The sequence below is a fragment of the Schistocerca serialis genome, unplaced genomic scaffold (genome assembly GCF_023864345.2).
Source record: "Schistocerca serialis cubense isolate TAMUIC-IGC-003099 unplaced genomic scaffold, iqSchSeri2.2 HiC_scaffold_1437, whole genome shotgun sequence".
Classification (NCBI taxonomy): domain Eukaryota; kingdom Metazoa; phylum Arthropoda; class Insecta; order Orthoptera; family Acrididae; genus Schistocerca; species Schistocerca serialis.
In genome coordinates this window covers 167,110-183,518 of record NW_026047666.1, presented here as the reverse complement: position 1 = coordinate 183,518, position 16,409 = coordinate 167,110, and positions in this window count along the sequence as shown.

The following is a 16,409-nucleotide window of genomic DNA, read 5'->3' as shown; positions in this document are numbered from 1 at the left end:
TCGGTGGTCTCTTGGCGGTGTCAAAGTTTTAAGATTTGAAGTGAGGGCATCGAGGAGTTTCGGACGTTTATGCAGCGTATTTTGAGACGATGAGAAGAGACGCGCCGCGCCGCCCCGCCTGTCCCAGTAAGTGTAGTTTGCTTTGATATAGGACCGTTTGGCGACGTAAAAAAATACTAGTTTCCACAGTGGAATGAAAGGAGAGTAACGGAAAGTGTTTAATTTGCAAGTACATCAGACGAAAAAGTAGCTTTTGCGCGAGTTTGTGTGATCCGTTTTTCGGTTTGTATTTGCGTCTTTGAGTGCGTTTTTGCCTGGGACAGTAAGGTCGTATCGAGGTGAAATTTGTATGACGTACTGAGGTCGGTGGTCTCTTGGCGGTGTCAAAGTTTTAAGATTTGAAGTGAGGGCATCGAGGAGTTTCGGACGTTTATGCAGCGTATTTTGAGACGATGAGAAGAGACGCGCCGCGCCGCGCCGCCTGGCCCAGTGAGCGTAGTTTGCTTTGATATAGGACCGTGTGGGGACGTAAAAAAATACTAGTTTCCACAGTAGAATGAAAGGAGAGTATCGGAAAGTGGTTAATGTGTAATTACATGTGACGAAGAAGTAGCTTTTGCGTGGGTTTGTGTAATCTGTTTTTCTTTTCGGTTTGCATTTGCGTCTTTGAGTGCGTTTTTGCCTGGGACAGTAAGGTCGTATCGAGGTGAAATTTGTATGACGTACTGAGGTCGGTGGTCTCTTGGCGGTGTCAAAGTTTTAAGATTTGAAGTGAGGGCATCGAGGAGTTTCGGACGTTTATGCAGCGTATTTTGAGACGATGAGAAGAGACGCGCCGCGCCGCGCCGCCCCGCCTGTCCCAGTAAGTGTAGTTTGCTTTGATATAGGACCGTTTGGCGACGTAAAAAAATACTAGTTTCCACAGTGGAATGAAAGGAGAGTAACGGAAAGTGTTTAATTTGCAAGTACATCAGACGAAAAAGTAGCTTTTGCGCGAGTTTGTGTGATCCGTTTTTCGGTTTGTATTTGCGTCTTTGAGTGCGTTTTTGCCTGGGACAGTAAGGTCGTATCGAGGTGAAATTTGTATGACGTACTGAGGTCGGTGGTCTCTTGGCGGTGTCAAAGTTTTAAGATTTGAAGTGAGGGCATCGAGGAGTTTCGGACGTTTATGCAGCGTATTTTGAGACGATGAGAAGAGACGCGCCGCGCCGCGCCGCCTGGCCCAGTGAGCGTAGTTTGCTTTGATATAGGACCGTGTGGGGACGTAAAAAAATACTAGTTTCCACAGTAGAATGAAAGGAGAGTATCGGAAAGTGGTTAATGTGTAATTACATGTGACGAAGAAGTAGCTTTTGCGTGGGTTTGTGTAATCTGTTTTTCTTTTCGGTTTGCATTTGCGTCTTTGAGTGCGTTTTTGCCTGGGACAGTAAGGTCGTATCGAGGTGAAATTTGTATGACGTACTGAGGTCGGTGGTCTCTTGGCGGTGTCAAAGTTTTAAGATTTGAAGTGAGGGCATCGAGGAGTTTCGGACGTTTATGCAGCGTATTTTGAGACGATGAGAAGAGACGCGCCGCGCCGCGCCGCGCCGCCTGTCCCAGTAAGTGTAGTTTGCTTTGATATAGGACCGTTTGGCGACGTAAAAAAATACTAGTTTCCACAGTGGAATGAAAGGAGAGTAACGGAAAGTGTTTAATTTGCAAGTACATCAGACGAAAAAGTAGCTTTTGCGCGAGTTTGTGTGATCCGTTTTTCGGTTTGTATTTGCGTCTTTGAGTGCGTTTTTGCCTGGGACAGTAAGGTCGTATCGAGGTGAAATTTGTATGACGTACTGAGGTCGGTGGTCTCTTGGCGGTGTCAAAGTTTTAAGATTTGAAGTGAGGGCATCGAGGAGTTTCGGACGTTTATGCAGCGTATTTTGAGACGATGAGAAGAGACGCGCCGCGCCGCGCCGCCTGGCCCAGTGAGCGTAGTTTGCTTTGATATAGGACCGTGTGGGGACGTAAAAAAATACTAGTTTCCACAGTAGAATGAAAGGAGAGTATCGGAAAGTGGTTAATGTGTAATTACATGTGACGAAGAAGTAGCTTTTGCGTGGGTTTGTGTAATCTGTTTTTCTTTTCGGTTTGCATTTGCGTCTTTGAGTGCGTTTTTGCCTGGGACAGTAAGGTCGTATCGAGGTGAAATTTGTATGACGTACTGAGGTCGGTGGTCTCTTGGCGGTGTCAAAGTTTTAAGATTTGAAGTGAGGGCATCGAGGAGTTTCGGACGTTTATGCAGCGTATTTTGAGACGATGAGAAGAGACGCGCCGCGCCGCCCCGCCTGTCCCAGTAAGTGTAGTTTGCTTTGATATAGGACCGTTTGGCGACGTAAAAAAATACTAGTTTCCACAGTGGAATGAAAGGAGAGTAACGGAAAGTGTTTAATTTGCAAGTACATCAGACGAAAAAGTAGCTTTTGCGCGAGTTTGTGTGATCCGTTTTTCGGTTTGTATTTGCGTCTTTGAGTGCGTTTTTGCCTGGGACAGTAAGGTCGTATCGAGGTGAAATTTGTATGACGTACTGAGGTCGGTGGTCTCTTGGCGGTGTCAAAGTTTTAAGATTTGAAGTGAGGGCATCGAGGAGTTTCGGACGTTTATGCAGCGTATTTTGAGACGATGAGAAGAGACGCGCCGCGCCGCGCCGCCTGGCCCAGTGAGCGTAGTTTGCTTTGATATAGGACCGTGTGGGGACGTAAAAAAATACTAGTTTCCACAGTAGAATGAAAGGAGAGTATCGGAAAGTGGTTAATGTGTAATTACATGTGACGAAGAAGTAGCTTTTGCGTGGGTTTGTGTAATCTGTTTTTCTTTTCGGTTTGCATTTGCGTCTTTGAGTGCGTTTTTGCCTGGGACAGTAAGGTCGTATCGAGGTGAAATTTGTATGACGTACTGAGGTCGGTGGTCTCTTGGCGGTGTCAAAGTTTTAAGATTTGAAGTGAGGGCATCGAGGAGTTTCGGACGTTTATGCAGCGTATTTTGAGACGATGAGAAGAGACGCGCCGCGCCGCCCCGCCTGTCCCAGTAAGTGTAGTTTGCTTTGATATAGGACCGTTTGGCGACGTAAAAAAATACTAGTTTCCACAGTGGAATGAAAGGAGAGTAACGGAAAGTGTTTAATTTGCAAGTACATCAGACGAAAAAGTAGCTTTTGCGCGAGTTTGTGTGATCCGTTTTTCGGTTTGTATTTGCGTCTTTGAGTGCGTTTTTGCCTGGGACAGTAAGGTCGTATCGAGGTGAAATTTGTATGACGTACTGAGGTCGGTGGTCTCTTGGCGGTGTCAAAGTTTTAAGATTTGAAGTGAGGGCATCGAGGAGTTTCGGACGTTTATGCAGCGTATTTTGAGACGATGAGAAGAGACGCGCCGCGCCGCGCCGCCTGGCCCAGTGAGCGTAGTTTGCTTTGATATAGGACCGTGTGGGGACGTAAAAAAATACTAGTTTCCACAGTAGAATGAAAGGAGAGTATCGGAAAGTGGTTAATGTGTAATTACATGTGACGAAGAAGTAGCTTTTGCGTGGGTTTGTGTAATCTGTTTTTCTTTTCGGTTTGCATTTGCGTCTTTGAGTGCGTTTTTGCCTGGGACAGTAAGGTCGTATCGAGGTGAAATTTGTATGACGTACTGAGGTCGGTGGTCTCTTGGCGGTGTCAAAGTTTTAAGATTTGAAGTGAGGGCATCGAGGAGTTTCGGACGTTTATGCAGCGTATTTTGAGACGATGAGAAGAGACGCGCCGCGCCGCCCCGCCTGTCCCAGTAAGTGTAGTTTGCTTTGATATAGGACCGTTTGGCGACGTAAAAAAATACTAGTTTCCACAGTGGAATGAAAGGAGAGTAACGGAAAGTGTTTAATTTGCAAGTACATCAGACGAAAAAGTAGCTTTTGCGCGAGTTTGTGTGATCCGTTTTTCGGTTTGTATTTGCGTCTTTGAGTGCGTTTTTGCCTGGGACAGTAAGGTCGTATCGAGGTGAAATTTGTATGACGTACTGAGGTCGGTGGTCTCTTGGCGGTGTCAAAGTTTTAAGATTTGAAGTGAGGGCATCGAGGAGTTTCGGACGTTTATGCAGCGTATTTTGAGACGATGAGAAGAGACGCGCCGCGCCGCGCCGCCTGGCCCAGTGAGCGTAGTTTGCTTTGATATAGGACCGTGTGGGGACGTAAAAAAATACTAGTTTCCACAGTAGAATGAAAGGAGAGTATCGGAAAGTGGTTAATGTGTAATTACATGTGACGAAGAAGTAGCTTTTGCGTGGGTTTGTGTAATCTGTTTTTCTTTTCGGTTTGCATTTGCGTCTTTGAGTGCGTTTTTGCCTGGGACAGTAAGGTCGTATCGAGGTGAAATTTGTATGACGTACTGAGGTCGGTGGTCTCTTGGCGGTGTCAAAGTTTTAAGATTTGAAGTGAGGGCATCGAGGAGTTTCGGACGTTTATGCAGCGTATTTTGAGACGATGAGAAGAGACGCGCCGCGCCGCGCCGCCCCGCCTGTCCCAGTAAGTGTAGTTTGCTTTGATATAGGACCGTTTGGCGACGTAAAAAAATACTAGTTTCCACAGTGGAATGAAAGGAGAGTAACGGAAAGTGTTTAATTTGCAAGTACATCAGACGAAAAAGTAGCTTTTGCGCGAGTTTGTGTGATCCGTTTTTCGGTTTGTATTAGCGTCTTTGAGTGCGTTTTTGCCTGGGACAGTAAGGTCGTATCGAGGTGAAATTTGTATGACGTACTGAGGTCGGTGGTCTCTTGGCGGTGTCAAAGTTTTAAGATTTGAAGTGAGGGCATCGAGGAGTTTCGGACGTTTATGCAGCGTATTTTGAGACGATGAGAAGAGACGCGCCGCGCCGCGCCGCCTGGCCCAGTGAGCGTAGTTTGCTTTGATATAGGACCGTGTGGGGACGTAAAAAAATACTAGTTTCCACAGTAGAATGAAAGGAGAGTATCGGAAAGTGGTTAATGTGTAATTACATGTGACGAAGAAGTAGCTTTTGCGTGGGTTTGTGTAATCTGTTTTTCTTTTCGGTTTGCATTTGCGTCTTTGAGTGCGTTTTTGCCTGGGACAGTAAGGTCGTATCGAGGTGAAATTTGTATGACGTACTGAGGTCGGTGGTCTCTTGGCGGTGTCAAAGTTTTAAGATTTGAAGTGAGGGCATCGAGGAGTTTCGGACGTTTATGCAGCGTATTTTGAGACGATGAGAAGAGACGCGCCGCGCCGCCCCGCCTGTCCCAGTAAGTGTAGTTTGCTTTGATATAGGACCGTTTGGCGACGTAAAAAAATACTAGTTTCCACAGTGGAATGAAAGGAGAGTAACGGAAAGTGTTTAATTTGCAAGTACATCAGACGAAAAAGTAGCTTTTGCGCGAGTTTGTGTGATCCGTTTTTCGGTTTGTATTTGCGTCTTTGAGTGCGTTTTTGCCTGGGACAGTAAGGTCGTATCGAGGTGAAATTTGTATGACGTACTGAGGTCGGTGGTCTCTTGGCGGTGTCAAAGTTTTAAGATTTGAAGTGAGGGCATCGAGGAGTTTCGGACGTTTATGCAGCGTATTTTGAGACGATGAGAAGAGACGCGCCGCGCCGCGCCGCCTGGCCCAGTGAGCGTAGTTTGCTTTGATATAGGACCGTGTGGGGACGTAAAAAAATACTAGTTTCCACAGTAGAATGAAAGGAGAGTATCGGAAAGTGGTTAATGTGTAATTACATGTGACGAAGAAGTAGCTTTTGCGTGGGTTTGTGTAATCTGTTTTTCTTTTCGGTTTGCATTTGCGTCTTTGAGTGCGTTTTTGCCTGGGACAGTAAGGTCGTATCGAGGTGAAATTTGTATGACGTACTGAGGTCGGTGGTCTCTTGGCGGTGTCAAAGTTTTAAGATTTGAAGTGAGGGCATCGAGGAGTTTCGGACGTTTATGCAGCGTATTTTGAGACGATGAGAAGAGACGCGCCGCGCCGCCCCGCCTGTCCCAGTAAGTGTAGTTTGCTTTGATATAGGACCGTTTGGCGACGTAAAAAAATACTAGTTTCCACAGTGGAATGAAAGGAGAGTAACGGAAAGTGTTTAATTTGCAAGTACATCAGACGAAAAAGTAGCTTTTGCGCGAGTTTGTGTGATCCGTTTTTCGGTTTGTATTTGCGTCTTTGAGTGCGTTTTTGCCTGGGACAGTAAGGTCGTATCGAGGTGAAATTTGTATGACGTACTGAGGTCGGTGGTCTCTTGGCGGTGTCAAAGTTTTAAGATTTGAAGTGAGGGCATCGAGGAGTTTCGGACGTTTATGCAGCGTATTTTGAGACGATGAGAAGAGACGCGCCGCGCCGCGCCGCCTGGCCCAGTGAGCGTAGTTTGCTTTGATATAGGACCGTGTGGGGACGTAAAAAAATACTAGTTTCCACAGTAGAATGAAAGGAGAGTATCGGAAAGTGGTTAATGTGTAATTACATGTGACGAAGAAGTAGCTTTTGCGTGGGTTTGTGTAATCTGTTTTTCTTTTCGGTTTGCATTTGCGTCTTTGAGTGCGTTTTTGCCTGGGACAGTAAGGTCGTATCGAGGTGAAATTTGTATGACGTACTGAGGTCGGTGGTCTCTTGGCGGTGTCAAAGTTTTAAGATTTGAAGTGAGGGCATCGAGGAGTTTCGGACGTTTATGCAGCGTATTTTGAGACGATGAGAAGAGACGCGCCGCGCCGCGCCGCCCCGCCTGTCCCAGTAAGTGTAGTTTGCTTTGATATAGGACCGTTTGGCGACGTAAAAAAATACTAGTTTCCACAGTGGAATGAAAGGAGAGTAACGGAAAGTGTTTAATTTGCAAGTACATCAGACGAAAAAGTAGCTTTTGCGCGAGTTTGTGTGATCCGTTTTTCGGTTTGTATTTGCGTCTTTGAGTGCGTTTTTGCCTGGGACAGTAAGGTCGTATCGAGGTGAAATTTGTATGACGTACTGAGGTCGGTGGTCTCTTGGCGGTGTCAAAGTTTTAAGATTTGAAGTGAGGGCATCGAGGAGTTTCGGACGTTTATGCAGCGTATTTTGAGACGATGAGAAGAGACGCGCCGCGCCGCGCCGCCTGGCCCAGTGAGCGTAGTTTGCTTTGATATAGGACCGTGTGGGGACGTAAAAAAATACTAGTTTCCACAGTAGAATGAAAGGAGAGTATCGGAAAGTGGTTAATGTGTAATTACATGTGACGAAGAAGTAGCTTTTGCGTGGGTTTGTGTAATCTGTTTTTCTTTTCGGTTTGCATTTGCGTCTTTGAGTGCGTTTTTGCCTGGGACAGTAAGGTCGTATCGAGGTGAAATTTGTATGACGTACTGAGGTCGGTGGTCTCTTGGCGGTGTCAAAGTTTTAAGATTTGAAGTGAGGGCATCGAGGAGTTTCGGACGTTTATGCAGCGTATTTTGAGACGATGAGAAGAGACGCGCCGCGCCGCCCCGCCTGTCCCAGTAAGTGTAGTTTGCTTTGATATAGGACCGTTTGGCGACGTAAAAAAATACTAGTTTCCACAGTGGAATGAAAGGAGAGTAACGGAAAGTGTTTAATTTGCAAGTACATCAGACGAAAAAGTAGCTTTTGCGCGAGTTTGTGTGATCCGTTTTTCGGTTTGTATTTGCGTCTTTGAGTGCGTTTTTGCCTGGGACAGTAAGGTCGTATCGAGGTGAAATTTGTATGACGTACTGAGGTCGGTGGTCTCTTGGCGGTGTCAAAGTTTTAAGATTTGAAGTGAGGGCATCGAGGAGTTTCGGACGTTTATGCAGCGTATTTTGAGACGATGAGAAGAGACGCGCCGCGCCGCGCCGCCTGGCCCAGTGAGCGTAGTTTGCTTTGATATAGGACCGTGTGGGGACGTAAAAAAATACTAGTTTCCACAGTAGAATGAAAGGAGAGTATCGGAAAGTGGTTAATGTGTAATTACATGTGACGAAGAAGTAGCTTTTGCGTGGGTTTGTGTAATCTGTTTTTCTTTTCGGTTTGCATTTGCGTCTTTGAGTGCGTTTTTGCCTGGGACAGTAAGGTCGTATCGAGGTGAAATTTGTATGACGTACTGAGGTCGGTGGTCTCTTGGCGGTGTCAAAGTTTTAAGATTTGAAGTGAGGGCATCGAGGAGTTTCGGACGTTTATGCAGCGTATTTTGAGACGATGAGAAGAGACGCGCCGCGCCGCCCCGCCTGTCCCAGTAAGTGTAGTTTGCTTTGATATAGGACCGTTTGGCGACGTAAAAAAATACTAGTTTCCACAGTGGAATGAAAGGAGAGTAACGGAAAGTGTTTAATTTGCAAGTACATCAGACGAAAAAGTAGCTTTTGCGCGAGTTTGTGTGATCCGTTTTTCGGTTTGTATTTGCGTCTTTGAGTGCGTTTTTGCCTGGGACAGTAAGGTCGTATCGAGGTGAAATTTGTATGACGTACTGAGGTCGGTGGTCTCTTGGCGGTGTCAAAGTTTTAAGATTTGAAGTGAGGGCATCGAGGAGTTTCGGACGTTTATGCAGCGTATTTTGAGACGATGAGAAGAGACGCGCCGCGCCGCGCCGCCTGGCCCAGTGAGCGTAGTTTGCTTTGATATAGGACCGTGTGGGGACGTAAAAAAATACTAGTTTCCACAGTAGAATGAAAGGAGAGTATCGGAAAGTGGTTAATGTGTAATTACATGTGACGAAGAAGTAGCTTTTGCGTGGGTTTGTGTAATCTGTTTTTCTTTTCGGTTTGCATTTGCGTCTTTGAGTGCGTTTTTGCCTGGGACAGTAAGGTCGTATCGAGGTGAAATTTGTATGACGTACTGAGGTCGGTGGTCTCTTGGCGGTGTCAAAGTTTTAAGATTTGAAGTGAGGGCATCGAGGAGTTTCGGACGTTTATGCAGCGTATTTTGAGACGATGAGAAGAGACGCGCCGCGCCGCGCCGCCCCGCCTGTCCCAGTAAGTGTAGTTTGCTTTGATATAGGACCGTTTGGCGACGTAAAAAAATACTAGTTTCCACAGTGGAATGAAAGGAGAGTAACGGAAAGTGTTTAATTTGCAAGTACATCAGACGAAAAAGTAGCTTTTGCGCGAGTTTGTGTGATCCGTTTTTCGGTTTGTATTTGCGTCTTTGAGTGCGTTTTTGCCTGGGACAGTAAGGTCGTATCGAGGTGAAATTTGTATGACGTACTGAGGTCGGTGGTCTCTTGGCGGTGTCAAAGTTTTAAGATTTGAAGTGAGGGCATCGAGGAGTTTCGGACGTTTATGCAGCGTATTTTGAGACGATGAGAAGAGACGCGCCGCGCCGCGCCGCCTGGCCCAGTGAGCGTAGTTTGCTTTGATATAGGACCGTGTGGGGACGTAAAAAAATACTAGTTTCCACAGTAGAATGAAAGGAGAGTATCGGAAAGTGGTTAATGTGTAATTACATGTGACGAAGAAGTAGCTTTTGCGTGGGTTTGTGTAATCTGTTTTTCTTTTCGGTTTGCATTTGCGTCTTTGAGTGCGTTTTTGCCTGGGACAGTAAGGTCGTATCGAGGTGAAATTTGTATGACGTACTGAGGTCGGTGGTCTCTTGGCGGTGTCAAAGTTTTAAGATTTGAAGTGAGGGCATCGAGGAGTTTCGGACGTTTATGCAGCGTATTTTGAGACGATGAGAAGAGACGCGCCGCGCCGCCCCGCCTGTCCCAGTAAGTGTAGTTTGCTTTGATATAGGACCGTTTGGCGACGTAAAAAAATACTAGTTTCCACAGTGGAATGAAAGGAGAGTAACGGAAAGTGTTTAATTTGCAAGTACATCAGACGAAAAAGTAGCTTTTGCGCGAGTTTGTGTGATCCGTTTTTCGGTTTGTATTTGCGTCTTTGAGTGCGTTTTTGCCTGGGACAGTAAGGTCGTATCGAGGTGAAATTTGTATGACGTACTGAGGTCGGTGGTCTCTTGGCGGTGTCAAAGTTTTAAGATTTGAAGTGAGGGCATCGAGGAGTTTCGGACGTTTATGCAGCGTATTTTGAGACGATGAGAAGAGACGCGCCGCGCCGCGCCGCCTGGCCCAGTGAGCGTAGTTTGCTTTGATATAGGACCGTGTGGGGACGTAAAAAAATACTAGTTTCCACAGTAGAATGAAAGGAGAGTATCGGAAAGTGGTTAATGTGTAATTACATGTGACGAAGAAGTAGCTTTTGCGTGGGTTTGTGTAATCTGTTTTTCTTTTCGGTTTGCATTTGCGTCTTTGAGTGCGTTTTTGCCTGGGACAGTAAGGTCGTATCGAAGTGAAATTTGTATGACGTACTGAGGTCGGTGGTCTCTTGGCGGTGTCAAAGTTTTAAGATTTGAAGTGAGGGCATCGAGGAGTTTCGGACGTTTATGCAGCGTATTTTGAGACGATGAGAAGAGACGCGCCGCGCCGCCCCGCCTGTCCCAGTAAGTGTAGTTTGCTTTGATATAGGACCGTTTGGCGACGTAAAAAAATACTAGTTTCCACAGTGGAATGAAAGGAGAGTAACGGAAAGTGTTTAATTTGCAAGTACATCAGACGAAAAAGTAGCTTTTGCGCGAGTTTGTGTGATCCGTTTTTTCGGTTTGTATTTGCGTCTTTGAGTGCGTTTTTGCCTGGGACAGTAAGGTCGTATCGAGGTGAAATTTGTATGACGTACTGAGGTCGGTGGTCTCTTGGCGGTGTCAAAGTTTTAAGATTTGAAGTGAGGGCATCGAGGAGTTTCGGACGTTTATGCAGCGTATTTTGAGACGATGAGAAGAGACGCGCCGCGCCGCGCCGCCTGGCCCAGTGAGCGTAGTTTGCTTTGATATAGGACCGTGTGGGGACGTAAAAAAATACTAGTTTCCACAGTAGAATGAAAGGAGAGTATCGGAAAGTGGTTAATGTGTAATTACATGTGACGGAGAAGTAGCTTTTGCGTGGGTTTGTGTAATCTGTTTTTCTTTTCGGTTTGCATTTGCGTCTTTGAGTGCGTTTTTGCCTGGGACAGTAAGGTCGTATCGAGGTGAAATTTGTATGACGTACTGAGGTCGGTGGTCTCTTGGCGGTGTCAAAGTTTTAAGATTTGAAGTGAGGGCATCGAGGAGTTTCGGACGTTTATGCAGCGTATTTTGAGACGATGAGAAGAGACGCGCCGCGCCGCCCCGCCTGTCCCAGTAAGTGTAGTTTGCTTTGATATAGGACCGTTTGGCGACGTAAAAAAATACTAGTTTCCACAGTGGAATGAAAGGAGAGTAACGGAAAGTGTTTAATTTGCAAGTACATCAGACGAAAAAGTAGCTTTTGCGCGAGTTTGTGTGATCCGTTTTTCGGTTTGTATTTGCGTCTTTGAGTGCGTTTTTGCCTGGGACAGTAAGGTCGTATCGAGGTGAAATTTGTATGACGTACTGAGGTCGGTGGTCTCTTGGCGGTGTCAAAGTTTTAAGATTTGAAGTGAGGGCATCGAGGAGTTTCGGACGTTTATGCAGCGTATTTTGAGACGATGAGAAGAGACGCGCCGCGCCGCGCCGCCTGGCCCAGTGAGCGTAGTTTGCTTTGATATAGGACCGTGTGGGGACGTAAAAAAATACTAGTTTCCACAGTAGAATGAAAGGAGAGTATCGGAAAGTGGTTAATGTGTAATTACATGTGACGAAGAAGTAGCTTTTGCGTGGGTTTGTGTAATCTGTTTTTCTTTTCGGTTTGCATTTGCGCTTTGAGTGCGTTTTTGCCTGGGACAGTAAGGTCGTATCGAGGTGAAATTTGTATGACGTACTGAGGTCGGTGGTCTCTTGGCGGTGTCAAAGTTTTAAGATTTGAAGTGAGGGCATCGAGGAGTTTCGGACGTTTATGCAGCGTATTTTGAGACGATGAGAAGAGACGCGCCGCGCCGCGCCGCCCCGCCTGTCCCAGTAAGTGTAGTTTGCTTTGATATAGGACCGTTTGGCGACGTAAAAAAATACTAGTTTCCACAGTGGAATGAAAGGAGAGTAACGGAAAGTGTTTAATTTGCAAGTACATCAGACGAAAAAGTAGCTTTTGCGCGAGTTTGTGTGATCCGTTTTTCGGTTTGTATTTGCGTCTTTGAGTGCGTTTTTGCCTGGGACAGTAAGGTCGTATCGAGGTGAAATTTGTATGACGTACTGAGGTCGGTGGTCTCTTGGCGGTGTCAAAGTTTTAAGATTTGAAGTGAGGGCATCGAGGAGTTTCGGACGTTTATGCAGCGTATTTTGAGACGATGAGAAGAGACGCGCCGCGCCGCGCCGCCTGGCCCAGTGAGCGTAGTTTGCTTTGATATAGGACCGTGTGGGGACGTAAAAAAATACTAGTTTCCACAGTAGAATGAAAGGAGAGTATCGGAAAGTGGTTAATGTGTAATTACATGTGACGGAGAAGTAGCTTTTGCGTGGGTTTGTGTAATCTGTTTTTCTTTTCGGTTTGCATTTGCGTCTTTGAGTGCGTTTTTGCCTGGGACAGTAAGGTCGTATCGAGGTGAAATTTGTATGACGTACTGAGGTCGGTGGTCTCTTGGCGGTGTCAAAGTTTTAAGATTTGAAGTGAGGGCATCGAGGAGTTTCGGACGTTTATGCAGCGTATTTTGAGACGATGAGAAGAGACGCGCCGCGCCGCCCCGCCTGTCCCAGTAAGTGTAGTTTGCTTTGATATAGGACCGTTTGGCGACGTAAAAAAATACTAGTTTCCACAGTGGAATGAAAGGAGAGTAACGGAAAGTGTTTAATTTGCAAGTACATCAGACGAAAAAGTAGCTTTTGCGCGAGTTTGTGTGATCCGTTTTTCGGTTTGTATTTGCGTCTTTGAGTGCGTTTTTGCCTGGGACAGTAAGGTCGTATCGAGGTGAAATTTGTATGACGTACTGAGGTCGGTGGTCTCTTGGCGGTGTCAAAGTTTTAAGATTTGAAGTGAGGGCATCGAGGAGTTTCGGACGTTTATGCAGCGTATTTTGAGACGATGAGAAGAGACGCGCCGCGCCGCGCCGCCTGGCCCAGTGAGCGTAGTTTGCTTTGATATAGGACCGTGTGGGGACGTAAAAAAATACTAGTTTCCACAGTAGAATGAAAGGAGAGTATCGGAAAGTGGTTAATGTGTAATTACATGTGACGAAGAAGTAGCTTTTGCGTGGGTTTGTGTAATCTGTTTTTCTTTTCGGTTTGCATTTGCGTCTTTGAGTGCGTTTTTGCCTGGGACAGTAAGGTCGTATCGAGGTGAAATTTGTATGACGTACTGAGGTCGGTGGTCTCTTGGCGGTGTCAAAGTTTTAAGATTTGAAGTGAGGGCATCGAGGAGTTTCGGACGTTTATGCAGCGTATTTTGAGACGATGAGAAGAGACGCGCCGCGCCGCCCCGCCTGTCCCAGTAAGTGTAGTTTGCTTTGATATAGGACCGTTTGGCGACGTAAAAAAATACTAGTTTCCACAGTGGAATGAAAGGAGAGTAACGGAAAGTGTTTAATTTGCAAGTACATCAGACGAAAAAGTAGCTTTTGCGCGAGTTTGTGTGATCCGTTTTTCGGTTTGTATTTGCGTCTTTGAGTGCGTTTTTGCCTGGGACAGTAAGGTCGTATCGAGGTGAAATTTGTATGACGTACTGAGGTCGGTGGTCTCTTGGCGGTGTCAAAGTTTTAAGATTTGAAGTGAGGGCATCGAGGAGTTTCGGACGTTTATGCAGCGTATTTTGAGACGATGAGAAGAGACGCGCCGCGCCGCGCCGCCTGGCCCAGTGAGCGTAGTTTGCTTTGATATAGGACCGTGTGGGGACGTAAAAAAATACTAGTTTCCACAGTAGAATGAAAGGAGAGTATCGGAAAGTGGTTAATGTGTAATTACATGTGACGAAGAAGTAGCTTTTGCGTGGGTTTGTGTAATCTGTTTTTCTTTTCGGTTTGCATTTGCGTCTTTGAGTGCGTTTTTGCCTGGGACAGTAAGGTCGTATCGAGGTGAAATTTGTATGACGTACTGAGGTCGGTGGTCTCTTGGCGGTGTCAAAGTTTTAAGATTTGAAGTGAGGGCATCGAGGAGTTTCGGACGTTTATGCAGCGTATTTTGAGACGATGAGAAGAGACGCGCCGCGCCGCGCCGCCCCGCCTGTCCCAGTAAGTGTAGTTTGCTTTGATATAGGACCGTTTGGCGACGTAAAAAAATACTAGTTTCCACAGTGGAATGAAAGGAGAGTAACGGAAAGTGTTTAATTTGCAAGTACATCAGACGAAAAAGTAGCTTTTGCGCGAGTTTGTGTGATCCGTTTTTCGGTTTGTATTTGCGTCTTTGAGTGCGTTTTTGCCTGGGACAGTAAGGTCGTATCGAGGTGAAATTTGTATGACGTACTGAGGTCGGTGGTCTCTTGGCGGTGTCAAAGTTTTAAGATTTGAAGTGAGGGCATCGAGGAGTTTCGGACGTTTATGCAGCGTATTTTGAGACGATGAGAAGAGACGCGCCGCGCCGCGCCGCCTGGCCCAGTGAGCGTAGTTTGCTTTGATATAGGACCGTGTGGGGACGTAAAAAAATACTAGTTTCCACAGTAGAATGAAAGGAGAGTATCGGAAAGTGGTTAATGTGTAATTACATGTGACGAAGAAGTAGCTTTTGCGTGGGTTTGTGTAATCTGTTTTTCTTTTCGGTTTGCATTTGCGTCTTTGAGTGCGTTTTTGCCTGGGACAGTAAGGTCGTATCGAGGTGAAATTTGTATGACGTACTGAGGTCGGTGGTCTCTTGGCGGTGTCAAAGTTTTAAGATTTGAAGTGAGGGCATCGAGGAGTTTCGGACGTTTATGCAGCGTATTTTGAGACGATGAGAAGAGACGCGCCGCGCCGCGCCGCCCCGCCTGTCCCAGTAAGTGTAGTTTGCTTTGATATAGGACCGTTTGGCGACGTAAAAAAATACTAGTTTCCACAGTGGAATGAAAGGAGAGTAACGGAAAGTGTTTAATTTGCAAGTACATCAGACGAAAAAGTAGCTTTTGCGCGAGTTTGTGTGATCCGTTTTTCGGTTTGTATTTGCGTCTTTGAGTGCGTTTTTGCCTGGGACAGTAAGGTCGTATCGAGGTGAAATTTGTATGACGTACTGAGGTCGGTGGTCTCTTGGCGGTGTCAAAGTTTTAAGATTTGAAGTGAGGGCATCGAGGAGTTTCGGACGTTTATGCAGCGTATTTTGAGACGATGAGAAGAGACGCGCCGCGCCGCGCCGCCTGGCCCAGTGAGCGTAGTTTGCTTTGATATAGGACCGTGTGGGGACGTAAAAAAATACTAGTTTCCACAGTAGAATGAAAGGAGAGTATCGGAAAGTGGTTAATGTGTAATTACATGTGACGAAGAAGTAGCTTTTGCGTGGGTTTGTGTAATCTGTTTTTCTTTTCGGTTTGCATTTGCGTCTTTGAGTGCGTTTTTGCCTGGGACAGTAAGGTCGTATCGAGGTGAAATTTGTATGACGTACTGAGGTCGGTGGTCTCTTGGCGGTGTCAAAGTTTTAAGATTTGAAGTGAGGGCATCGAGGAGTTTCGGACGTTTATGCAGCGTATTTTGAGACGATGAGAAGAGACGCGCCGCGCCGCGCCGCCCCGCCTGTCCCAGTAAGTGTAGTTTGCTTTGATATAGGACCGTTTGGCGACGTAAAAAAATACTAGTTTCCACAGTGGAATGAAAGGAGAGTAACGGAAAGTGTTTAATTTGCAAGTACATCAGACGAAAAAGTAGCTTTTGCGCGAGTTTGTGTGATCCGTTTTTCGGTTTGTATTTGCGTCTTTGAGTGCGTTTTTGCCTGGGACAGTAAGGTCGTATCGAGGTGAAATTTGTATGACGTACTGAGGTCGGTGGTCTCTTGGCGGTGTCAAAGTTTTAAGATTTGAAGTGAGGGCATCGAGGAGTTTCGGACGTTTATGCAGCGTATTTTGAGACGATGAGAAGAGACGCGCCGCGCCGCGCCGCCTGGCCCAGTGAGCGTAGTTTGCTTTGATATAGGACCGTGTGGGGACGTAAAAAAATACTAGTTTCCACAGTAGAATGAAAGGAGAGTATCGGAAAGTGGTTAATGTGTAATTACATGTGACGGAGAAGTAGCTTTTGCGTGGGTTTGTGTAATCTGTTTTTCTTTTCGGTTTGCATTTGCGTCTTTGAGTGCGTTTTTGCCTGGGACAGTAAGGTCGTATCGAGGTGAAATTTGTATGACGTACTGAGGTCGGTGGTCTCTTGGCGGTGTCAAAGTTTTAAGATTTGAAGTGAGGGCATCGAGGAGTTTCGGACGTTTATGCAGCGTATTTTGAGACGATGAGAAGAGACGCGCCGCGCCGCCCCGCCTGTCCCAGTAAGTGTAGTTTGCTTTGATATAGGACCGTTTGGCGACGTAAAAAAATACTAGTTTCCACAGTGGAATGAAAGGAGAGTAACGGAAAGTGTTTAATTTGCAAGTACATCAGACGAAAAAGTAGCTTTTGCGCGAGTTTGTGTGATCCGTTTTTCG